Source organism: Castanea sativa, chromosome 6 (genome assembly GCF_040712315.1).
Source record: "Castanea sativa cultivar Marrone di Chiusa Pesio chromosome 6, ASM4071231v1".
Taxonomy (NCBI): domain Eukaryota; kingdom Viridiplantae; phylum Streptophyta; class Magnoliopsida; order Fagales; family Fagaceae; genus Castanea; species Castanea sativa.
Window position 1 is genome coordinate 46,321,739 of NC_134018.1, and position 19,271 is coordinate 46,341,009.

The window sequence follows — 19,271 nt, forward strand, 5'->3', positions numbered from 1 at the left end:
TCTAGATCAAGGACTGTCATTGTGCCTCAATCCGAGAAAGATAATAAAGGTATGAAATCCAAAACTATTTTGGCTAATTCTAAATCCTTTATTAGACCTCATGTTTGTCACCATTGTGATGTTTCTGGACATATTCATCCTAATTGCTTTAAGTTGTATCCTCATAAGCAATTTTCCAAACGGTCACAGGTTTCCTCTCAAGTACCTACACATTTGTTTGGAGAGTTATTAAAAGTCTTGAACTTTTTAACTCAATTTCAGGAGAATCTTAATTCTTCTATGTCCTTTAGTAATCATACTAGGACACGTGCCTTTTCATCTTCACGGCCAAAGACTCATGCTATGTGGGTGAGAAAGGAGCCTAAGACTTAATTGTCTTTTCTATTTGTCCTCTGCTTTAATCCTTTTTATCTAAAGTAGGACTCTCTTTGCTTGATTTCTTATCTGCTTTTGGAATCATGCTTTCATGCATCTGCATCTTTTTATCATGTCTTCATGCATTTTGCATTTATTTCATGCTTTCATGATTGTTTGTCTATTTTTGTGTGGTTGTTTAGTTTCTATTTTATTTTGTTTTCAAAAAAAAAAAAAAATCACAAAAATACAAAAACAGTGTGTGTATGTGTACATCGGTTCTTGTGAACCTTAAAATGGCCATTGAAACAGAGTTTTCTAAACTTTGTATCACTTGTAGCTTAGATGAGCATTCTTATGCACAACTAAGCAAGTGAGCTTTGTGGCTCTTTGTTTGTGATGAGTAAGGTTAAGTGATCTCTTGTACTTAACACTCGTATCACTCTTTTTGACGGATAGGACTAGAAAATCCTAAGAGAAAGGCATAAATAACCATTTCACCACTGTTACTCACCAATCATGATATGACATTTGTATGCTTCGGCATAGTAAAAGTGCAATGTCAATGACATCTGTATGCTTTAACATAGCAAAAGTGCAATGTTAAAAGCTTAACATAATTGGGTATTTTTTTTCTCTCTTTTATATACCCATGCATGGTTTGCTTAATAAAAAGAAAATATGCAAAGAAAATAAAAGCAAAAAGAACAAAAATGCTTTAAATATGATTGCAAGCGTGTTTTCTAGGAGATGTGGGAGTTATAGGATGTACCTTAAATGTGATAGTCTCTATCAAACAGTTATGATTGTGTGTGAGTTAAAGTGATTTTCTCATATCTCAAATTGTCATAACATAGAGACAGTTGTGCAATCTTGCGATGTTTTCACACAACACGTAATATTCTTTGCTATTCTTGATACATGTGCAGGTACAATGTGATTTGGCCATCACAAGGTTTACATACGTTGATGTATGCTCACTAAACTATCTTAACTTGCTTTTGAAATATAAAATTGGTTATACTTGTTTAGTGTGTGTGTGTGTGTTTTTGGGATCTCATATGCTTAACTCTTTGTTGGTTGAGAGGTTAAAATGTTGGTTAGGTCATTAGCTGAATTGCATGTTTGATTGCACTCATATCTATGTTTTTTTTCTTCTTGAAAAACTGTTTTTCAGCCATCTCGACACCTCTCGATACCTGGCTTATTTGTCGAGTTCTTCTGTTGCCTCTTATCACAATCTCGACACCTCTCGATAGCTAAGTGGATCGATCGAGAAAATTTCTGTCTTCTCAATAGCTTTTGATAGCTGTTCGATCCATCAAGGTCTGCTCGATAGCTCCTCGACACCTCTCAATCCATCAAGATCCTCTACATGCATTGCTTTTCACATGTTTTGCATGTTTCTTTTATTTTGTCATCCATAGCATCTTGTTTCATTACATTTATGCATTTATATGGATTCTTTGTACCTCTTGATCATCCTTGATCATCTTTCTGTTTCTCAAGTAAAGCTTTCTAGCTTCTTCTACCCATTGTCAATCGTGACAAAAAGGGGGAGAAATTGTGGTTTCTTTCTTTAAGATTTTACAAGTTAGAGGAAAAAATTCATGCCTTTGTAAGGGGGAGATGTGTTTCATCTTGTTAGAGGGAGTGTTTACCTCCTTGTTGTTGTAGAAGCTTCTTTTAGCTTCTTGATTCTTGTACCTTAGGTCTTGTGACCATGTTTACATACATTGTACTTATCTTTGATATATATGTGATGATGTATGTTTTCTTCACCTACCTCTACATGTGTTGTTTCTTTTCTCTCTTTATACACATGTTTCTTTATTTGTATGCAATCTATTATTTCTGTTTCACACTAAGATGCCTTGATGAGTTTTGTTTAAAGTGTTTTAGAAATACAGGTTGTCAAAGTTTACTTGTCATTAACTCTCTTCTTACAAAGTTTTTCAAGAGTTTGTGATAGGATAGATTTTATTGTATTCAACAAGTGTATATGAGTTGAGTGATTTATAACTTCTCTTATATGTTCATTTGTTGATTGTGGTTTTGCCACGGATTGCCAAAAGGGGAGATTGTTAGGACATATGTGTTTCACTTGTTTAGAACATATGTCATTCATTATTTATGTAATTGGCTAATCCTTTGTCAAAACACACTTTACTTGTAATTGCGCAGATTTAGGATGAGGTTAATGCTTCAAGAAACATGTTTCAAGATCAAGTGTTAAAGACATGGAATTCTGTCCAAGAAACAAGTTGAGAAGTGCTCTTCATTAAAGCTCGATAGTCAGCTCGACAGCTGCATCTATCAAGCTTTAAGAAGCTGTTCTAGCACCGAGGCTCGACAGCTGCTCGACAACACCTCGACACTTGTAGCTGTCAAGATTTAAGAAAAACAGATTCCTAGTTCTGTTTTAACTCTAATCCGTGGATGTGTCTTTGAGCCTTCTTTTCTCTTAACCCTAAACATATAAAAGGATTAATTTAAATGCCATCAAAGTGTGGCAAGTTGCAGAAGCATTGAGAATTCCTTGTTCATCCAAATTGTTACTTGAGACGAAGTTCTTGCCCTATTTTATTCTCTTAAAAAGAAGCTACTGCATCTTTGCGCCTTAGGGTTTTGTAACCAAGTGCTTCTTGATCTTCATTATTGATGAAGTGAAGAACTTTGCAATCAACATCTTCTTCTCTAGTTGGTAATTGAAGTGGCGTACTGGGATCTGCGCAATTGGTGAGTCACGTACTAGGATCCGTGCATCAAAGGGTGGTGTTCATATATTGAAGAGTTCAGAGGTTCTGAAACAGTAGAAGGATTCTACTGTGAGTTTATCTACGAGGAATGTAGAGTCTAGGGACAAATGTTTTGTACTAGATCTAAAACTTCTCTTTACTATAGTGAATTGCTTTTCGGGACGGTTTCCCCCCAGGTTTTTTACTGTGAAACTGGTTGGTTTCATTGGTTTTCCTGGGTCATCATATCTTGTCTTATTTATTTTTTCACTGCACTTAGTTTTGACATGATATTGATGTTTGAATGTTTTAATAAGTTTTATGCATAATAAATCTAATTAATAACTTGGGTTTAAAACTTGTTAATTCTATCAACCGGGGTCTAAATTTTCTAACAAAAATAGTTTTTAAACCCTGAAGGCCTTCCTTGTTTTTTTTTTCCTATTTTTTTATTATAAAATTCTTGTTCTTGTTTTCTCTATCCACTCTTACCTATTTTTCTGAGTTTTGTCTCTCTCCCGTTTGCTTTTCTGAGATTTTCTATCTCAGCCTCTCTTCCTCTCATTCTCACCCAACCTCTCCTCTCTTCCTATCTCACCCTTAGCCTCTTCTCTCTTTTCTTCTCTAACTCTCCAACTCTCCTTCTTGTTCATCTTACAGTTCTCACTCTCCATCGCTCTCCTCATTGTTGCATCTAATGATCATTGGCGGCGGGTTTATGGATTTAATGTGGTTGGTTAGAGTTTATGGTTGGTTATGGGTTGTGGATTGACAAGCGGCAATGTTTTTTGTTATAGGTTGTGGATTGTTGATGGTGGGTTTGAGGTTGGGTTGCAGATCATTGACGATGACGTGTTTGGGTCTGGGTTTGATTGACTAACAACGTCGGGTTATGGATTGTGGACAACGACAATGACGGTGGTGTGTGGGTGTGGTTTTTGGAGTTCAAAATTCTTGATTTTTTTTGTGTGGTGGTTTTGGGATGGGTTCTATGGTGTTCTAATGTGGTGGGTTTGATTTTGGGTGTTTATGTGGTGTTCTGAGGTGGTGGTTTTGGTGTCCTTGATGGTGGGTTGTGGGGTGATGGACAATGGTGGGGCGGGATGTGGGGCGGTGATGGATGCTAGTTTTATCACTACATTTTTTAATGTGATATAGGTTGGGGGGGGGGGTGTGTGTGTGTGTGGTGGTGAGTTTTTTATTTTGTAGTTTTATATATTGTTGGGTTTTTTTAATGTTATTATAATGTACAGAATTGAAGAATAGAAAATGTGATGTAAGATGAATTGTAAAATAGTATGTTAAAATAATAAAAAAGTATTTTGATGTGTTAAAATGACATTTTTTAGAACATCTAATGCTGATGCTCTAACAACTACTCAATAAACACTTCAAGAAAAGAAATAGTAGTACCAGTTGTGGAGAAACATGTTTCCAAGGACATACATACTTCCATGAATGAAACTAATGAAACAAGAGAAGAAACTTGAACACATGCTTTTACATGGGTGGTGCTACACTTTGTTTAGCGGTTCAAATGAACCCCTTGACTTCAAAATATATATATATATATATATTAATATATATTTTTTTAGTTTGATACTTTAATTTATTCTTAAAAATATTTTTACACACCTTGACTTAAATTTTATACACCCTTATTACAAGTATTTTTGACTAGCAATAACAAAATTCCCCCGTCCCACGAGTACCCAACCTGATCTGACCCTAATGGGTCGGGTCTTACCCAGCTTGTGAAACATTAGGGGCAGGTTTGGGTTTTAATTATCCAACCCATAGCGGGCTTGGGTCGGGTGCAGGTATTAGGCATACCTGCCCTGAACCCGACCTGTATGTGAATAAAATTACAAAAAAAGCCCATATATATATAGATCACTGATATCAAACCCTAATTCCTAAACCTAATCCATTCTTCTTTCAGCCACCCCTTATGGCTCACCCTCACCGTCACTCTTACTTTCATTCCCACTGGACTTCCTCTCTAGCGAGAGCTCTGCCGTCTCCATTCAAATCTTCGTCGTAGGTTGCCTCTATGACCATCTCATTAGTACCATTCGATTCCTCACTAGCAACTTCATTTTCTCTCAAGTGAGAACTCTTGCCTTCTCCACCATCCAGGTCCACCGCCCCTCAGGAAGATTCCAAAGAGTATTAAACATCGGCGCTTCGGTGATCGATGGCTCAAAATTTCCAGTGATGGGAGAAAGATTGGCAATTAGGTTCCATGAGAAAATTGGAGAGAGTGAACAAAGGTGGCACCACTGGAATTAGTCTAATGCCGGCGCTGGCAAGAATGATGTATCAGACAATGGGGAATGATGTATCAGACGGTGGGGAATGATGGATGCTTTTCTTTTTCGCCACTTTCGCATGCACTAGTTGTAGTTTTATTTTGGATTTCCATGTGTTGTGCTTCATGTCTAATGGAATTATTGGAGGCTTTTGTTTTGGATTGCTATGTGTTGTGCTTCCACTCTCGCATAAAAATGATTTATTTAAGATTAGGCCACTGTTTATGGGCTTTTATATTGGGCCTTGAAGTGGCATGGCGGGGCGGAGCCCGCGGAGGCCTGTAGGGGCGGGTTTGTGGATTAAAAAAAAAAAAACTTGTTTAGTGAACAACCTGTTGCCAAATCCACCCCAAACCTGACTCGTTGTCATTTCTATATTTGACTCTAAGAGTATTTGTGAATTGTAAGTGTCACTCTTTATCATAAATTTATATTATATATATATATGAGTGTGTCTAATATTGGTTGTGTGCATTACTTTTTAATATAACGTTATTAATTTGTGTGAATAATGATGTGTGTGGATGTTTGTGTGTATAGTATATATATATATATATATATATATATATATATATATATATATATATATATATATATATATATATAATACAACTTAATATAATTTAATAATTAGGAAATAGAATGGGTTTGTTACATGAGTGTGTATTTTTATCATGTTATATAATAACTTTTTGTCATAAAGTTAGAAAAATTCAAGAAAAATTATAAAGTTAGTGATTATTCAAGCATTTGATTGGTTAAGTAGACATTTAGTTTAATATTTTATGTATGAATGAGTGTGGTTGTGTTCATCAATAATTAATATAGAGCCAATGAGTTGAGTTTAGTCGTTTAGTTTAAAATATTTTTATAAAAGTAATGACAAATAGACAATAACAACTACATAAAAATAAAAATTTAAACAAACTTAACAAAAAAAGGTCATTATATTTCTAAAAAAAATAAGAAAAGAATTCTCAAAAATAAATCTATTATTATTATTTGGATTGAAAAAAAATAGAAATATATGAATTGAGTGAAACTCAAAAAGAAAAAAATTCATAAAATGGTCATAGTCATGGTTATTAGTATCTCGATTCCATTTTGATACTAAAGACCCTGTGAAAAGGAAAATTAAAAAAAAAAAAAACAATTCTTTTTTTGGGCCACCAAATGGAGCTAAATGTCTCAAACTGATAAAAAATTAAATAAATACATAGCCCAGTGGTCCTAGTCTAGATTGATAAAAGAAAACCCTAACCTAAGGCTCACGTTAGTAAAAAGCTGTCACCTTAAAGAATTAAACTAATAAACAAAATCACAAGATACATAAGAGAAGAGAAGAGACTAGACTACTAGAAAGTTGAAAGCGATTGCATAAAGCTGATAGTGACGCCACTATAAGAGAGACCGTGGACAGCAAGGCGAGTTTTTTTTTTTTTTTTTTAATTTTAATTTTCTATTTTTTTTATTCCGCTGTTAGCTGCTTACTCATGAGAATATGAGATGTATTGGCTAATAGTTGCTTACTTTTTATTTTGAACGATAAAATTATAATTGATATAATGTGTTCTTGGCATCATTGTTATTTTTTGTGAATTGTGATGGCTTAATTTTCTAAACTGATCTCATGAGAAAAATTGTGTTTCCAGTGAGGCAGTGAAAATATCTGTAGGTGACATTGGTGGTAGTGGCACTAGCACTCCCCCTAATTGAGGTTTTATTTATTTATTTTTTTGAAACATTGTTATTTGCTTATTTGTGTTGTCTATTCAGACATTATGTATGCTTTGAGTTGTTTAACTTAGAACTTAGTATTTGTGAGTTGTAACTTTTGAACTTTGTTTATGCATTTTTGATTTGGTACTTTACCTTTTATTAGTAATTTCACTAATTTGTATCAAAAATTACTTTTTTAAATGTGTTTTTAATATATATTATGAATTATAATAAATTTTTTTTTTTTAATCGGAGAGTATGATCTTACAATTCTCGTGCCGATCCTAGGATTCGATTCTCAAACCCTCTCACCGACCCCATGTAGGATCTTGATCCTGATAAGCTTGATCATAACTACCTACATTGGCAATAAACATTTATAGTAAATTATCATGTAACAATTCAAAATTTAAAAACTTGTAGAAAAAAATTGTAAAAATTTATGTATTTTTTTTGTTGATAACTCAATATACTCAAGTTCACATTTTATTAAAATTTTTTAATTTAAATTTCTTAATAACCCTTCTACAAAAAATTCCCAAGAGCCACTGTGCTTTTATACACAGCTATTTTGTACTGAGCATAGCGCTTAATAATCAGGGGATCACGTGTAAAGAGATGAACACATGCATGGTGCGTTATTAGCAAGCCAAAAATATCTGTTTCCCACCTTCTCAGAGTTGAGGTTCAATTACCATAAATAAAATTCAATTACTATAAAAGGTCTTTTTAAAAAATAAAATAAAATATCTATAAAAGGCCCTAACTACTACCTAGTAGATACCAAGCATTAAGAATTGGTAAGTTTAAGGGTCCCACTTGGTAAAAGAAAACGAAAAAAAAGAAAAAAAAAAGGAAAAACTCTTGATTAGGATGATTATAAGTGTGAATCAAGCCTTAATTACTACATGAAATGGACGGCAGTGGTAGGGATGACAATTTATATCCGACCCGCAGATATCCAGGCCAGCTCGACCCCAATGGGTCGGATTTTACTCTGCCCGATAAATTATTGGGTCGGGTATGAGTTTTAAAAAAAACCCAAAGCGGGTCTGAGTTTTTGTAAAAACTCAGTCCAAACTTGGCCCGATCTGTTTATATATATAAGTTAAAAATACCAAAATACACCCCCATATATATATGTATATATATATATATATATATATATATATAAGTTAAAAAAAAACCTTAATCCCATTTCACACAACACAATCACTCAGCCCAGCCGCCCGCTACTCACTTTCTCCTCTCCCACTCTCACTTGGTTACTCCCTCTCATTCACCCCCAACCTCTGATCTGTCACCATCGGCCTGAACATCTGTCATCGCTGGCCTGAAGTCCTTCACCACTGACCATCACTTGCACCTCCAGCCGCCTCGCTTCCTCCATCTGTCTCCAACGAACCACCTCGTTCTCTATCTTTTTTTTTTTTTTTGGGTTCATTTTGTCTCAATCATGTGAGTTGTTTGTGTTTGTGTTTGTGATTTTGAAAGGGAAAATCATAAACCTGAAATTTTTGTGTTTGTGTTTGTGTTTATGATTTTGAATGGAAAATTATAAATTTGAAATTTTTGTGCTTGTATTTGTGTTAGGATTTGTGTTTGTTTTTGTGATTTTGAAAGGGAAAATCATAAATCTTTAGTCATTGTTCATCCATGATTTCCTGGTGGGTCTTTTTATTTTTCAAATTTTCAATTTCATTCATTGATTTTCTCTACCGATCCTCAAATCTTTATTATATTTCAACAATTTTTGTATGTGGGTATTTCATTCTTTGATTTTCTCTACCTAAGTATACTCCTACTAGTATAAATTTTTTTTTTTTTTTTTTATGTTTGTCCAGATTCAAGCCTTGAATCTGGGCAAACTTCTTCTTTTTTTTTTTTTTTTTTTTTTTTTTTTTTAAATTATTGGGCCACGGTATAGCCATTAGGCAAATTTTTTTTTTTGGATTGGGCCACGGTTTAGGCCTAAATTGTGGCATGGCTGGCGGGGCCCGCAGGTGCCCAATGGGTTGGGTTTGGGGTTAAGAAAAAAATCTGTTTAATAAACGGGCTGGGTTCGGGTTTCTAGGGCAGACTTGCAGGTCGGATCTAGGTATAAAAAAGCACAACCCGAACCTAGCACGTTGCCATTCCTTGGTAGTGGTTAAGATAGCTTTAATCCCAAAGTGAATACTAATGAAAGTCTACCCAAAATTTTAGTATTTTATTTTAAATATATTTGCTGTTATAAAGGAGAGAAAAAAAAAAAAAGACATAACATAGCACGATTAGTAGAATATAAAATAAAATGTTTACAATATGGTATTAATATTTTTTTTTTAAAATTTTGAGTGAATCTATTTTATAATTTATAATTAATATTACAAAATTATGAATGTATATCATGTGACTTTTAGTATACTGTCATATTCAAAAAAATAAAATTTTAATAATAAAATATAATCTCAAATGTAGGGGAAGGGAAAAAAAATTCTTGAATTTGTATGTCATGTCAAATCATGTTTATTATTCTTTCTAAACAATGACAAATAGAAAAAAGATGTAACGTGATATTAGAACATCCACATCAGTATGTGCAAATTTTTTTTTTTATTTTGCATATTTAAAATCTACTTTTTTTTTATTTTAAACACCTATTTTTACAAAAACCCACATCAGTTTGTCTATTATACATATTTATTCCAATAAAATATTCATTTCTTTAACATTGTGAACAGTAACTGTGAGAGTGAGGTAAGAAAGGAAATAAGAAAAATAGTGAGGAAGAGGAAAAAAGAATAAAAAAGTTATTTACACAGTAAATAGTAACCGTGTATATATTTACGATTTACAAGATTATTGTGTATATTTAGACATTTTTATAAAAATTGATGTGGGTGGTTTTTGAGTTAAAATGTGCAAAATTAAACACTTTTTATATTTTAAAAGACTATTCACGAGCTGGTGTGGTTGCTTAGGAACCTTATGTATATCATGGGTGGAATTAGGAACCTTGTGTGAACAAGGAAAAGGGCATGTGAAAGAATATTTTAGGCTTTCCATAAAAACACCCTAAGCTTCCTTTGCGTCAGAAAGGTCATTCTTATCCTCTCCTATGGCAGCAAAACTCATCTTTCTATTCTTGGTTTTCCTTCTTTTCCTATACCGAGTAAAGCTTGACCTAGACAATGTTGGACCCTTGTTGATCCAACTCATTGGTGGTTTCAATGCCAAACGTAAAAATATGAGCTTAGAAGGCAATGCGGTGATTGATAACAATGGCATACTTTAGCTGACAAACGAGTCGGTTCATCAAGTTGTTAGCCATGCATTTTATAAATATCCAATCCAATTCAAGAACTCCTCCAATGGCAAAGTTATGTCCTTTTCCACCACGTTTGCTTTTGCTTTGATCAATGAACGTGGCAAACTAGGCGGCCATGACTTTGCTTTCACAATCTCTACTTCTCTTGGTCTATTTGAAAAGGATAGAAACATCTCGAACCACATATTCAAGGTGGAATTTCACACTTTCAATCACACCAAGTTCGGTGACATCGACGATAACCATGTTTGCGTCGGCCTCAAAAACATACGAACAAATCTGTTCTAGTCGATCAATCTAAGCGTAGAGATTTCACAAATCTAAAGAGTGATCAGATAATTCAGGCATGGGTCGAATATGATGCAAGAATAAATCAAGTAAATGTTAAGGTCGCGCAACAATTTGCTAGACTCAGGTCTGAAAATTTCCCTTATCATGTGGACCTCTTATCAGAAAGAAGAGCTCCAAGCTGCAAGTTCCAAGCTACAACCATAGCAGGACAAGTACAAAGATTCAGTAGTTATTTCTGTATAAATAACATGTAGTTGTTTTAGTTTGATTTTTTATACTATGCTACTAGTAGTTTTATAGTGTTGGTAGTATTAGAGATATTTATGGACAAGTGTTAGTAGCTGGTGTTAGTTTTGGAGGGAATAGCTCCGTATAATTTGGGATTAGTTAGGTGGTTAATTCTTGTATAAATGCCTCTGATTGTACAGTTTTATTCAGATTAATACAATACAATTTTTCATCAAAATTCATATGGTATCAGAGCACTTTGAGCTTTTTTTTTAGATTCTTCTAGTTCTCTTTCAATTTTTCCTTTCACGCTTGAATTTTCTCGTGTTTTTCTTCTGAGATATTCTTGATTTTAGATTCAGATTCATCTAAGTTTCACTCTGAAGGAGATTCGTCTCGGAATTTCTCTTTTAATCTTGTGTTTCTTTTAGAATCACATTAGTTCTTTCTTCCAAGCTTGAAATTCTTCAATGGCGACCACTCAAAGCTCTACTTCTGTTACTACAATTGATGAATCGCACCCTTTCTTCTTACACTATGGAGAAAATCCAGGTGCAATTCTTGTTGCTCAGCCTCTAGTCAATGAAAACTATGCTAGTTGGGCTAAATCAATGCAGAGAGATTTGGGAGCTAAGAGCAAATTAGGGTTTATTGATGGAAATCTTTCACTTACTCCTTTCGTGGCAAAAAAATCCACTGCTTGTTCAAGCTTGGACTAAGTGCAATAATATAGTTGTATCTTGGATATTGAATTGTGTTTCTCCAAAGATTCTTGCAAGTGTTGTTTACAAGAACACTGTTTTAGAGGTTTGGACTGACCTCAAGAATCGATTTTCTCAAAAGAATGGACCAAAATTGTTTCAGCTTCAAAGGAGCTTGCAACGATTACTCAAGGAGATCTTTCTGTCACAGATCATTTCACTCGATTAAATGCTTTGTAGGATGAAATTGAAAATTACAGAGCTTTACCATGTTGTACTTGTGGTTCTTACACTTGTTCAATCTATGAGAAGTTGACACAATATCAGTTACAAGATTTAGTGATGCAGTTTCTTATGGGACTCAATGAGACATATAGTCAGGTCTGAGGGCAAATCTTGTTGATGGATCCTCTTCCTTCAATCAATAGGGGTATATTATTTACTAATTCAAGATGAGAGCCAAAGGTCTATTGGTCACTCCATTGGTGCCTACATTGAATCCATTGCTTTGGTAGCCAAGTCATCTGCTAGAGCTGTTGGTTATGGGAACACTTATGGTATTAATTCAGGTGTTAAAGCTAACAAGAATAAAGGGAAGGAGAGACCAGTCTGTAGTCATTGTGGGGTCATAAGTCACACCATAGAGAAATGCTACAAACTCCATGGTTACCCCCTGGTTACAAACCCAAAGGCAAGAATGCAAAGGCTAATCAGGTTGCAGGGCCTGATTTTGGTGTAAATTTTGAGTTAGATTCTATCCCTGTGTCTACACAAGCTTTCCCTTTTACTGCAGAACAATGTCAAAGGATTTTGGCTATGATTGGGGGTTCAAGCAATAGCCAAGGCACTATGGCAACACCTGAAGTTGTTCCTACTACAATGGCCAATAGTGTCACAGCTACCACTCCACTTGTAGGTACCTATTCCAATTTAAAGCATTCTATTTTTGCTGCCAAGGTAGTGAATAGAAATGCTTTTAATTACTATACTTGGGTATTAGATACGGGTGCCACTGATCACATAATTTGTTCTGTTAGCCTTTCAACCTCAGTCACCACCTTAACTCAGTGTGTTGTTGAGTTGCCTAATGGTGAAAGTGCTCAAGTGACTCACATTGGCAAAATCAAGCTTTCTGACACTTTGATACTTGATCATGTCCAATGTGTTCCTTCGTTTTCTTTCAATTTGCTGTCTATTAGCAAACTGACTCAACAACTGCCATATTGTCTTGTTTTCCTCTCTCAATTTTGTTTTATCCAGAACCTTTCATCTTGGAAGACGATTGGAGTGAGTGAAGTGCATAATGGCCTTTACTTGTTGCAAAGATCAGATTGCATTAGTTCCTCCTCTTTGGCAGATCATCTTCTCAAACACAAATCTGCTCTTCTCCAACACAAGTCTGGTCATTCTTTTTCCTCTGTTAATTTTGTAGTTAATATGCCTAGAGTGTGGCATTTTAGGTTAGGTCATGCTTCCATGAATAAGTTGCTATCCTTGCAAGACATTTTATCTGTTTCCTTTGATTCTTGTACTGATGTTTGTACTATCTATCCTAAGGCAAAACAAAAAAGGTTACCATTTCCTTTTAATAATAACTTTTCTACTTCTGCCTTTGATCTTGTTCATGTTGATATATGGGGACCCTATTCTATTCCTACTCATGAAGGTTTTAAATACTTTTTGTCCATTGTTGATGATACTACTAGATGTACTTGGATTTATCTTTTAAAAGCTAAATGTGAGGTTAGAGGGTACCTTATTTCCTTTTATAAATTGATTCAAACCCAATTTGGTACCAGCATTAAATCTATTAGGTCTGATAATGGACAAGAGTTCCTTCTTACAGATTTTTACTCTGCTCATGGCATAATTCACCAAAAGAGCTGTGTTTACACTCCTCAACGAAATTCTGTTGTGGAGAGGAAACATCTGCATCTTTTGCCAGTTGCTAGAGCACTTCGAATTCAGTCCAATGTTCCTTTATGCTATTGGGGAGACTGCATTCTCACTGCAGCCCACATTATCAACAGATTACCCTCTCCCATTCTCCAAAACAAGTCTCCTTTTGAACTCCTGTTTCATATTAAGCCTTCCTATGCTCATTTACGAGTTTTTGGTTTCTTATGTTACTCTTCCACTGTTTTTGTTCATATAGACAAGTTTCAACCTAGGTCTCAAGCTTGTGTTCTATTGAGTTACCCTCCTGCCACAAAGGGTTATAAGCTTCTTAATCTTACTTCTAGATAGGTTTTCATTTCTAGGGATGTGATCTTCCATGAGTCCATTTTTCCTTTTATTTCTTTAGACTCTATGTATTCCACTCCATTTGCTACTTCTCTTCCTCTTGCTTCAAATTCTACTCTTACTACATACCCTTTGGATTCTACTTCCTCACTTGTGTTTCATGCTTCTTTTATTAGTGATTAGCATTTTGCTTTTGATGTTGATGATGATGCTGCCCCTAGCTCATCACCATCTAATTCACTTGCTGATCTTATTCCATAACCTGCTTTTGTTTCATTAACTAACACTCTTCCTCAGTCCCCTCTGCCTGTTACTTCCTTTCTTGCTGTTTTGCCTACTGCTTCCTCTTCTTCTCAACCATCTCTTACTCAGCCTACTTCTTCAGCTGAGCCTTCTTTGGTTGTTTAGCCTCAATTTCCTGCCCAAGGTCTTAGGAGGTCTACCAGGTTGTCACATAAACCATCTTATTTGCAGTCTTATCATTGCAACCAGGTGAGTGCTTCATCTCTTATTCCATCTCTAAGAAAGGTACTTCTCACCCTCTTCAGAACTTTCTTTCTTATTCTAAACTTTCTGCCACCTATAGACATTTTTGCAACTCTATCTCTTCTGTTGTGGAACCCACTACCTATGCCCAGACTGTTCAGGATCCTAAGTGGAGGGTGGCTATGGCTGTTGAGATTGCTACCTTAGGGACTTAATAATACTTTGCCTGCTCATAAGAAGCCTATAGGCTGTAAATGGGTATATAAGATCAAACATAAGGCAGATGGGAGCATTGAAAGGTATAAGGCTAGACTTGTTGCCAAGGAGTTCACTCAAAGGGAGGGTTTGGACTACTTAGAAACCTTTTCCCTTGTAGCCAAAATGGTTTCAGTTAAGGCTTTGCTTGCTGTGGCTGCTGTGAAAGGCTGGTGTTTGTCTCAACTTGATGTGAATAATGCTTTCCTACATGGAGAGCTTCATGAAGATGTTTACATGGTTTTGTCCCTTGGCTTTCACAGCAAGGGGGAGGTTGTTTGTAAGCTGAATAAATCTTTATATGGTCTCAAACAAGCGTCCAGGCAGCAGTTCTCCAAGTTTTCTCATGCTTTGGTTCAGCTGGGTTTTCAACAATCTAAGGCAGATTACTCCCTTTTCACAAGAAGTACTTCCAGTAGTTTTATTGCATTGTTGGTGTATGTAGATGATGTGCTTATTGCTAGTGACAGTGTGAAGGAAGTAGATGAGCTTAAAGTGTTGTTGGATAAGCAGTTCAAGCTTAAGGACTTGGGAGATTTGAAGTTCTTTTTGGGTTTGGAGATAGCAAGATCCAAAGAAGGTATACACTTGTGTCAAAGGAATTATGCTTTAGAGCTTCTAGAGGATGCAGGGTTGTTAGGTTGTAAGCCAGCAAAGACACCCATGGAGCAAAGTTTGAAATTGAGTAAGTTTGAAGGGAAGGAGTTAAAAAACCCTAGCATATATAGAAGGTTAATTGGAAGACTGCTCTATTTAACTATCACAAGACCTGATATCACCTTTGCAGTCCATAAACTAAGTCAGGTTATGGCTAAGCCTAGGTTACCACACCTTCAAGTTGCAAATAGAGTTTTACACTATATCAAAGGAACACTTGGACAGGGTTTTTTTTTTTTTTTTTTTCTAGTCAGTCTGAATTGCATGTTAAAGCATTTGCAGATGCAGATTGGGCTGCATGCCCTGATACCCGAAGATCAACCACAGGCTACTGTGTCTTTATTGGAGATTCTCTTGTCTCTTGGAAGTCTAAGAAGCAACAAAACAGTCTCTAGGTCATCAGCAGAGGCAGAATATAGAGCAATGACTGTTGCTATTTGTGAAATTGTGTGGTTGCTTAGTTTTCTTAAGGACATTAAGGTTGCACATCCTAAGGCAGCTTTGCTCTTCAGTGACAGTTAGGCTGCTTTACACATTGGAGCAAATCCTGTGTTCCATGAGAGAACGAAACACATTGAAATAGATTGCCACATTGTCAAGGATAAAGTACTAGCTAAGGTGATAAGGCTGCTACATGTTAGAACCAAGGCTCAGGTTGGAGATTTATTGACAAAGGCTCTAAGTTTCCCATAGTTTTCTCACTTGCTGTCCAAGATGAACTTGGTGAATATACATTCCCCTGTTCCTCTTGAGAGGGAGTATCAGAAAGAAGAGCTCCAACCTGCAAGTTCCAAGCTACAACCAGAGCAGGACAAGTACAAAGATTCAGTTGTTAAACCAGAGCAAGACAAGTACAAAGATTCAGTTGTTATTTCTATATAAACGACATGTAGTTGTATCAGTTTGATTTTTTATACTATGCTACTAGTAGTTTTATAGTGTTGGTAGTAATAGAGATATTTATGGGCACGTGTTAATAGCTAGTGTTAGTTTTGGAGGGAATAGCTCCGTATAATTTGGGATTAGTTAGGTGGTTAATTCTTGTATAAATACCTCTGATTGTACAGTTTTATTCAGATTAATACAATACATTTTTTCATCAAAATTCATACCTCTCACCAATATTTAAAGAATCCATGTTCGTGGGGTTCTCTGGTTCAACCGGCCTTTCAGCCTCAAGTTCGCACTACGTCTTTGGTTGGAGCTTTAACATAAATGGAGGTGCTAAAAATCTCAAATTAGATAAATTCCCTAAGCTCCCAACAGTGAATGAATTTAAAAAGAACCACACAAGCCTAATTGTTGGTGTCTCAGTCTGTGCTTTGGTTGTGATTTTCTGGATTGTTTTGATTTTTTACAATGTCAGGAAACTCAAGCAGGTTGGTGTGGTTGAAGCCTGGGAGCTTGATATTGGACCACATAGATTTTCTTATGAGGAGCTAAAGAAAGCAACGAAGGGTTTTGGAGACAAAGAGCTTCTTGGGTTTGGTGGATTTGGTAGAGTTTACAAAGGAATTTTGCCAAATTCAAATTCCCAAGTTGCAGTAAAGCGTTTTTCCCAAAATTCGAAGCAAGGTTTGCGAGAATTCGTGTCTGAGGTTGGTAGCATGGGCCACATTCGTCATCGAAATATAGTTCAATTATTGGGGTTGTGTCGTAGGCAAGTTGACCTATTACTTGTGTATGAATTCATGCCTAATGGAAGCTTAGACAAGTACCTTTTTGAAGAGCCTAAAGCAATCTTAGGCCGGGAGCAAAGGTTCAAAATCATAAAAGGGGTTGCTTTAGGGCTTTTATATTTACATGAGGAATAGGAAAAAACTGTGGTTCTCAGAGATATCAAGGCAGGCAATGTGTCTTTGGATTCTAAGTTTAATGGAAGGTTGAGTGATTTTGGTCTTGCTAAGCTATATGAACGTGGCTCCAATCCAAGCACAACCAAGGTGGAGGGCACGTTGGGTTATTTAGCACCTGAGCTCACACGCACAGGCAAGTCAACAACAAGTTCTGATGTGTTTGCCTTTGGTGCTTTGTAGCTAGAAGTGGTATGTGGTAGAAGGCCTATTGGCCCTAAAGCATTGGCTGAAGATCTCATGCTTGTGGAATGGGTTAAGGAGAAGTGGAGCTTAGGAGCAACCCTAGATGTAGGGGATTCAAGGTTGGGGGGTGGGTTTGATGAAGTTGAAGCTATTTTGGTGCTTAAATTGGGCTTAATGTGTTCCAACGATGCACCCAAGTCAAGACCCACTGTGAGGCATGTGGTTAGGTGCTTGGAAACGAAGTTGGCTTCGGAGGAGGAGGATTTTATGCAATCTTATCCCACTACTTCGGCCTCAGTCGGTGATAACGAGGGTATTGCTGACGTTGAGGATGTTTTAACTCCACCCTTTTCAGTTTTCAGCGGAGATGATGGTAGGTAGTCTTGTTTCTATGATTTGGGATTTTCAATTTCACTTGCTACTGCATGCTTACATACTTACATATGTAGTATTTGTTTGGACGTAAATAAATTAATCATCATCTTATCCACCTTCTCTTTTTCTTTCGTTTTTTTTTTTTTGTTTTGTTTTTTTTGTTTTTTTTTGTTTTTTTTGTTTTGTTTTTTTTTTGTTTTTTTTTTTTGTTTTTTTTTGTTTATATTGGATGTATATAATATTTTAGATGAAAAGTATAATATAATATTTTAGATGAGAATTAATGCCATGCAATTCCATGCTTCAAGTTCACTTATCTTATCCTAATGGTATTGATAATTATTAGGTATTCCGAGTATAGTAGAATGTTTTTTCAACAGTTCTCTCTGTTTGTTGAACTGGTTGCTTTCATCAATTCCTTGAATTTTTCCTCACAATCTGATAAGTCAACTCCAATCTTAGAATTTTAAGAGATAGTTGTTCTACATGTGACATTCCAGTTTTATACAAAGCAAGCTTATTATTTATAGTGTGGCACACGCATAGCCTTTAAAATCATATTTAATGAGTTGTCCCTGAAACAAATGGACATTTGAGATGTGGATCAAGGGACATATATTTTCCAATCACAACAAAATCCAAACAGATAAAAAAAAAAGACATTATTGACAAAATGACATGAGCAACTAATATTGGTATTAATTAAGGGAACCAAAACTCATAAAAATTGATAGGAAAATTAGGGCCAGCTTCTTCAGGGTTACTCTTCTCTCCCAATCCACCATGCTTCAAAAAATGCAAATCAAGAAAAAAAAAATCAAACTTGTGGGTCACAACTACCACGGCACCATGCAAATGGCAGCTCAAGTCAAAGTCCAATTTGAGCTGATACTTTAAGCCCTACGTAGGACACAAATACTATGGCAAAAATGGGCAAATGCCCATTTCATGCAAATCTCATTTTCTAAACTAATTAGGGAAATATCCCTCTTTTGAAACTCAATTTTTTCAAAATCGAGTTTCAAAAAAAAAAAGTTCTAAAGCCTATAGCGACGTTTTAAGGAACTTATAGTAACGTTTTAAGAACCTATATCAGCATTTTGTAACTCGAGCTCCATGAACTCGAGTTCTATGCAATTTTTTTTTTTTTTTTTACATATAACTCGAGTGCATGGAGCTCAAGTTACAAAATGCCGCTAGAGGTTCTTAAAAATGTCACTATAGCTCCTTAAAACATCATTATAGGGCTTAACTCGATTTTGAGAAAATCAAGTTTCAAAGAGGGGCATTTCTTTAATTAGTTTGAGAAAAAAGGTATAATGCTGTTTTTTTTTTTTTTTTTTTTTTGCGCGAAAAAAGCATTTGCCCATTGTTTGCCCAAATACCATGTTTAATGTTTCACTGAAAAACAAAATCTCTATACAAAACAAACCCCTCATGAGTCCTGTCAAAAAAGCCTGAGGGACCCTTTTTATTTTTTGTTAGAGATATATTAGCCCATTAGCATAAGCCCAAGCCTAATTCTACTTGGCTTGAGTAATGTAAAGTCCATCTGTAGAATG

General features: G+C 35.5%; 1 pseudogene; it reads left to right on the forward strand.

Moving 5' to 3' along the window:
* The first annotated feature begins 10,223 nt into the window (after positions 1-10,223).
* Positions 10,224-17,715, forward strand: LOC142638071 (L-type lectin-domain containing receptor kinase S.4-like; annotated as a pseudogene).
* Positions 17,716-19,271: the final 1,556 nt, after the last annotated feature.